The sequence below is a fragment of the Vanacampus margaritifer genome, chromosome 1 (genome assembly GCF_051991255.1).
Source record: "Vanacampus margaritifer isolate UIUO_Vmar chromosome 1, RoL_Vmar_1.0, whole genome shotgun sequence".
NCBI lineage: Eukaryota > Metazoa > Chordata > Actinopteri > Syngnathiformes > Syngnathidae > Vanacampus > Vanacampus margaritifer.
In genome coordinates, this window is record NC_135432.1 from 33574383 (window position 1) to 33582706 (window position 8324).

Below are 8324 nucleotides of genomic sequence, written 5' to 3' on the forward strand. Positions count from 1 at the left end.
AAGTGTGGCTGGGGAAAGTAGAGTCCAAACTTTAAGGGCAATATCGTAAATCTGTGCGTTTACATCTCGTTTATATCAACGTAGTCGTTAACAGTTATTGTTACAATTTTCTCTTCTTTTTTTCAACCTACTTCGTTTGGGTGTGTGTGTTGGGAAAATGAACAGCTCAATGGGCAGGAGTTGGTAAGTGTAGTTCATGTTAACGTTGTCTTGAAAAATGAAGTCAATTAAAAGCGTCCGTGCTTGTGATGGGGATATAATTTACAATCACGTATTTTGCAATATTTTTTTCCCCATATGAATTTGAGGATAACATGCAACCACGCAACGGACTTCATATGTTAAGTCCGTGCATGCAATATGCAGTTAGTCCTTACACTTCCGGTACGTAACATGATGACTTTTTTTCAGTCTCAGATAGGAGTCGTGTGGCTTCATTGCTTTTGCCAATGTTTGCGATCAATATATTTTTTTTCTTTAATGAATTTGGGAGATAACGTAAAACTTTCCAAACATTTCCGGTACCTTCAAAGTAAAATAAGATGACACATTCTTGACATTTTTGTCAGTCTCTGATATGACGCGTGGTGTTTCTATGACGTTGTTTCCTATCGTCAACCTTCCCTTTTTACATTGCACCACGTGTCTGAACGGGATCTTTGTCTTAATTGGGCTTCTTTATATTGTCTTTTTACACATTATAAAAAAAATGTTTGTTCAATAATAATAATAATTATAATAATAATACATTTATCTTGTGTAGCGCTTTTCAAGGTACTTAAAGACGCTTCACAGAAAGTAAAACAAAAATGTCGACAATAATAAAATCAGTACAAAAAGCAAAACAAAAAAAGTCCTAGACATAAAATCCTTACAATAATAAAATCAGTACAAAACTAAACATTCCTAATACTAGACATTAGACATTAAAAGCGACTTTGAACAGATGGGTTTTGAGTTCTTTTTTGAAAGTGGAGTGGTCAGGTCAGGTACGGAGTGAATGGGGAAGAAGGCTCTGTCTCCCCAGGTTCGGAGCTTGGTCCTATAGTGGAGGGACAAAAGGTTGGAACCAGAAAGAGATGGAGTGTGTCAGTGGAGAAGGTTAGTGAGATATGGAGGGGCCAAATTATGGAGAGCTTTGAATGTACTTAAAACAAATTTGAACTGGATGCGTTGAAGAATGGGGAGCCTGTGGAGGTTTTGAAGGACAGGGGTGGTGTGTTCACGGGAACGGGTGTGGGTGAGGAGGCGGGCAGCGGAGTCGTGCTATATTTTTGAGATGGAAAAATGCTGCCCGGGTTATTTGCTTGATGTGAGGTTCAAACGAAAGAGTAGTGTCAAGGAGGATGCCAAGATCACGGATGAGTGGGGATGGATTGAGTATATTGTCATCGAAATTAATGCAGAAATTTTGAGTAAGAGTACGACTCTAAAATGTACCATACCCTCCCTCAAAAGTTAGCTGGGTAGGCATCAGACTCGATCCGGCTCAGCCGCGATAATGGTATTGCGGACGAGATGCAGAAAGTGGATGAAACACGTCCACGAACAACTGGGCCTCCAATGTCAAATCGAATATGACCAGCAGAGGTCAGTAGTCACTAAGGCTCGTCTTCTGCTCAATGCTGCAGCGATGTGGTGGCAAGTAGACAATTTATACTCATTTATATTCACAACTATGGTAAATTGTTCCATTTCCTTTGCATTACAAACAAGAAAAAGCTTCACACGCACACAACATATTGTACAAAGCAGATGTTATTTAGAAAATAATATGTCAAGACAGCATATCAGAAGTTGAACCCTTCATCAGAACAAGCGTCATATGCCCAGCCAGTCTGCAGACAGCCTCCTCTGAGAGCTGATTAAGAGGGATATTAATTCCTGCCACAAGCCCAGTGAAGAACATGGTTCCCTGAGGCAAATGGGGAGAGACTCCTCAAAGGTCGTGTCACTAAACTGACCCACTGTTTAAGTGAGGCATCACAATGAGACAGAGGAGTCCAGTTGTCGGACAAGACGTTGGTGCACATGTCTAGAAGTCATCCATTTGTTAGAGGTTGTGCAGCTTTGCTCTGAAGAAGTCACATAGAAAAAGGAAGGCTTTGCGGTAATGACTGCCGGTCTGCAAGTACACATACACACACAGACCCAGAAACATATTCAATTACCAGCCACAACAGTACAGTAGGTACACTGATAATAAAACCTGACATCAAACACTCTAACTTTGTCAAAGGCAAATGACTGGAATCACAGTCAGCAATGGTTTGACACGCTGCCATTTTCTTTATGTCAGACATGCTGTGTATCATCTCGTCCACCACCACCACAATCCTTTTCTGCCTGCTGGGTTTCATTTGTCTCTCTGTTGTTTATTTTCAACAAGGCAGTCATGGGGGTCACAAGTGGTGAATCAGCCTTGTGGGACGGGACGATGGAAACGCGTGGCAGCAGGAAGGGGAGGAAGAAAGTTTACTTTCACTGCAGTCTGCTATGAAAAATACAGAAGAAATGTAATATGTCAAGGAGAAGATGAGGTCAATGATGATGATTTTTTTATGCATCCTCCCACTTATAGTGTGGTGAACAAAATTCTAAGGGATAGGTAGATCTTTTCAAATTCTTGGTCGGCGTACAGTATATGCAGGAAGTGGACATGCCCAAAGTCGCACAATCTTGATTTTACTGTTCTTGGCAGAAGACTCCATTCTAAAGCAAGAGTCTCTAATGTGAGTTCCTCTCCCAACTTGCAGAGTATGAAGAGTCTGCCATCCTCCGTGTCCTCATTGCAGACATGTAGGAGGGCAGAAGGAAAAGCAGAGCTCAAAAGAAGCGCCGCTCTCTCTGAGCTATGGCAGCCATCCAGAGAAGGCCTTCTTTATATTCACAAAGCATCTCGTTTTAGTGTGGGACAAGAAAAGCACTTAACGTGACATTTAGAGATACTAAGATGTTCTCTCTGGAGGCCAAACGGGGTTGGGGTGGGGGGAGGGGGGGATAACAGAACCAATGGTGTTGTTGCAGACATGTTCTAAATGCCAGGAGGGCTGCTTTTTGTCAGAGAGCTTAAACCACAAAGATAAGAGAATAACCTGGCCTCTGGTCTTACACCTCTCAATCTGGTACTGGAGCTCAAGCTAAATCTCTGTCTGAAATGGATTCATCTCTTTTCTATCAATTACGATCTTTGAAAGCTTAGGGAACAATCTTCTTAGATTGTACATTAGGGCTTCACTTATCCTTGGAGAAAAAAAATGTGCATGTATACTGGGTGTATTTTGAATAGTCACAAGATGGGATCCATTGAGCTCTGGATACATAAGCTTCTTATTGTAACCAGATGGTTGTTATACATATCTTAATTGGGGTTCACAATAATAAAAATATATTTTTTTTAACAAGTTACCACACTGAATATACATGTGGGTTTAGCATGAACACCCTGCTCATGACACAACGAATACTGTGTATTAGGAATGGACAGTCAAAACTGCTTAGTGACATGCAAGCAAAGTTAAACTTACATGTTCATATGCAATCTCCTCTTTCACAAAATCCTTATTACAGTACAAATTTTACATACATGGGCATTTATTTTTATGATGTATCTGGACTTCCCATCCATTTGCAAACTGTGTTGTAGGACTTTTTGACTATGTCGTTGTGTTTTATCGTGCATCTAATCTGACAGCCTGCTCAAGTGCGTTTTTCACGTGGATGCAAAACGTCATTGTGGCAGCTGGTGCGTGTGTTTTTTTTTTGGACCCCAGAGTGAGAAAAAATGTGTCAAAAATTCTCACGTGCAGATTGACGTAGCTAAAGGCTCAAAAGAGCTGAAATGACCGTATAGTTTGCAATTCCAATAAGCGCTGTTATTTACATTACAAATGTCTACACCCACATATGTAAATAATTTACAGCATTTCTACAGAAAACTATTCTGGGGCAGAAGAGTGTTAGTAGTTAGTCTTTATCTCAGTTGATAGGTCCTGGGTTCAAATCTCGGCTCAGGCCCTTCCTGTGATGTGGACTTGGTATGTTCTTCCCTGTGCTTGCTGAGTTTTCTCCACCTTCCAAAAACATTACTTAATTCATTTTAATTGATCCATCCAATCAGAGAATAATTTTTCCATAGAATGTGCGGTTGTTTTGCTGGCTAGAAGTCCAGAGTTTCAATACAGTTAGGATAGGTTCCATTTCACATGAGCCCCCAATGAGGACAAAAGGTAGAAAATGGTTGAATGGAGGGAGAAGCAGGATCATCACCTCACAGCTTCACAGGTGATGGAGGATGACTAACAAGGAGCAGTCTACCATGACACCGTCAACATGTACAGTTTTACAAAGATGACATATGACAAATATTAAAGATCTTATTTGTGTGTGTGTGTTTTTTGGTATGTGCACAGAACACACTGGTCAGTCTGCACAGAAACCCAGAAACAAGAACATAAAAAGAAAATTGTTGATAAAAAAATAATTGTAGCTCACGTTGCCACATCTACCAAGCTTGAATACACTCTTCCAGGATGCTGATGGGCGGCCAATTTGTTTAAATTTGAAAAAGAACATACCCTTTGGGAAATAATGGAAGAGTAAATAGTTTGTTCATAAAACCTTTATTGACTGCATCTTAGTAAAATAAAAATAAGTTGCGCTTCAAAAACTAGCTTTACATTATTGAAGAATAAGGAAGGTTTGATTAAATGTTTGCATATGCATTTAATTCTTTAATATTAATCAAGATATGTAGCAAGTTAAGCACTATTGACATTGAACATTAAATCAATAAAACACTTCACATTTAATAACATGTGACAAGCAGTACTAAGGAATAATTCTTATGTTGCTTCAGCTTCTACATTTTCACTATATGGTCATGCATCTCTGTGGCTACCGGCAGCCAACTACTGGCTCAACAGTTGGCATGGCACCGAAATACTTGATAACGACACATTTGGGACATGTTGGAGGGATACTGCTTTGAACGTGAGTCCCCTTACTCTTCTTCTCTCCACATCCCTCTTGAGACTGGCCCTTTTTTTGGAAACAGGGTAGCAAAAAGCCAGACGCAAAGTTAATGCTTTGATGCTGGCTAATTGTAATCAGTGCAAACTTGAATAATATCTGTACCAGACCACACGAGCTACTACCTCACTAGGTTCCTTCTGAGAGAACTTGTAAATATCTAAACTTCACAGCCAGCTCATTACCACTTCTATTTTGCAGCACAAAACAATGCAGATTGTGTCCCATTGGGGAATGGGCTATTTGTGGAAAATGATTCTACTTTAAAATGGAATAGAATATAACTGCACTTAAAGTGCATGGAGACTCAAGATTTTAACTCATTCATTGCCATTGACGGTATAAACGTCAAAAAATAATTGTAACTATTTCTATTAGTTTCCCACTTTTGTTAACAAGAGTATGAAAACCTAGAAAACACATTTTATTGTACATTTAAAACAGATATAAAATTTGCGCTTAATCGTGAGTTAACTAGTGAAGTCATGCGATTAATTACAATTAAAAATTTGAATCTCCTAATGAGATGATTATTAAAAATTAGGGGCGTCAGGCGATTACAATTTTTAATCGTAATTAATCGCCTGACTTCAATAGTTAACTCACAATTAATCACAAATTTTATATCTGTTCGAAATGTACAATAAAACAAATCTAGGTTTTCATACCCTTGTTAATAAAAGTAGAAAAAACATGTTAAACTAATAGAAATAGTTAAAATTATTTTTTGACGTTTATAACCGTCAATGGCAGTGAAAGAATTAAGGACAACATAATTTCTTATCCAACAACTCATTTGGGCATGAAGTTTTGCAAATGTTCCATCCTGTCACATTCCTTGACACATTAATTCCATGTTCCTTACCATGGTTCTTGCTCATATATGAGATTTTGGGCTCTATTCAGACGCACAGAGAGGTGGACCTCAAAATCCAGATTATGTCAATGTCACGGGGCATGAGAGCTAAAAGTGGATGTAAAAAAAAAAAATACAAATACAAAGTGCACCCTGCTTAAATCACGATTATACTTTGATTTGTGTATTATAGTGCACTTCTCGGTACTCAAAAGACGCATAACAGAAAATGTGATGGGGGAATCTTGGGCAAAAAGCAATAGCTTTTGATCAGTAAAAGCTTAAAGTTGATCCATTACTTGTGCTCTGGCAGATATCTAAGTGCATGTCAGTCACATGTTCACAATCCATTGGTGACGAGAACCCACACACACACAATTTATTGACTCAATTAGATGGAAACTGTCCATGGTACTGAACTGCTGGAAATGTGTTTCCTATGGTTTGAATGACGCATTATGTTGAAAGTGGAAATGTAGAGGAAAAAAGTAAAAACAGTCCTCCAAAATCATCATTTTTCAAGAGACCAAAAAAAATGTGTTTGTTCATATTTACTCATCCATTTACATTTTATCGTCAAAGAGAGCAAGTCCGTTTCACCACTTGAGCGATAATTGGTTAAAATAGCACACGTGTGGACTGACCAATAGTATAGATTTGTGAAAAAATTTAGGCCTGATGTCAGCGCTATTCAACACCCCTGATTCTCTCACATGCCCAAGACAAACTAATAACATGCAGTAGTTTGAAATTGAAGCCATTATGAATTTTGGTTTAAGGCTGTATTTACACATCAGTGGAATACAAAATATCACGTATCTGGAGTCATTCCAAGACAATCAAATTGTGTGTGTGCATACATGCGTGCATGTACATACAGTATGTGTGCCTGTGTGTGTATGTATGTGCATGGATGTGATTAGAGATGAGGTTGCATCACCAGCTTGGCAGCCAGGACAGATGACAGCACAGATGTAGAGTCAAGTCGGCTTGAACAAAGGGGAACTGGAATGTAGCTGAGCTTCAGAGTAAAAGCAGATATTACATGATGAAAAACTATAAGTACCTAATTACATATTTCCTGGGGCACCTGTTTGTCTGATTTCATTCAATGATACGTTTTGCCCGATTTAAAGACCTGAATTCATTTAATCCTAAACAGCTCAATTTCCAAGTACATTAGAAATAGCATGTGAATGCTAAGAGATACTGTTTTCCATCCATCCATCCATCCATCCATCCATCCATCCATCCATCCATCCATCCATCTAGCCAGCCACCATTAATTAATTCATTCAGTCAGTCATAGGGCACATATAGACAAACAACCATTCAGACTCTACTATACCATGGACAATTTTGCGTCATCAAATGCATGTTTTGGGAAGGTGGGAGGCACCTGGGTACATTCTGGATACTCCCAGAGAAAAACGAAATAAGAGAATATAAAAACTCTACACAAAAAAAGCCAGAGAAAGTAACATTTTATTTGAATACTCATTTAATTGTCGTATTACTCTGATAACAGTGACATGGTTGCAAATAATCAGGCTGCAAATGAATGTTAAAGTTTGAATTTTTTACTCGAGTAGGCTACATGCTAGCTGTGGTAGCTGTATGGCAGTTGGTCAAAAAACATAGCTAAAAAAAAAAAGAATATTAGATGCATTGGTAAAAAAATCTATTTTTTTTCTACAAATGTGTAATTAATTTGATCACATGATTAACTTTCACATACATTTAATAACTTTAAAATGATTTAAAAAAGTGCCCTGCGATTGGCTGGCAACCAGTTCAGGGTGTACCCCGCCTACTGTCCGTAGCCAGCTGGGATAGGCTCCAGTGCCCCCTGCAACCCTTGTGAGGACAAGCGACTGGCATGGAAATGACCGGCCCCATTTCAAATAGTAAAACGTTTTCATAGTCCAGTCCTCACACCTGAAATGTGCCTGCTTGTCCTTGTGACACTGAGAGCTTGACCAAAACTTGGCAGTATACTTTCTCCTTTTACATTTCTGGTTGAACCCTTGCAATTAAAAAAAAATACATTATGCCATTGTTTTTCTTTTTGTCTTCCTTGTAGTCGAAAGTCTGTTTGAACTATTGTCCAGCAGGTGAGTATACACACGTTGCATTTTAGGGCTGCTGGATTATGGAAAAAATTATAATCACGATTATTTTGGTGATCATTTTTAATCACGATTATTCAAAACGATTATTTATTTATTGTTTAAATGTTTTTTTTTTTTAACATTTGAACATATTAACACAAATAAAATTATTTGAAACACAATAATTATGTAAGTTCCTTTTGGATCAAACATAATTTATAAGAATATATGTTATTTATTATGTTAGTAAAAATTTGAAGTTGGGGTGCAGCGTGGGCAGTATGGCTTGTGGCGTGCAAGTTAGTTTTGGCAGGGGCGTGTGGTGA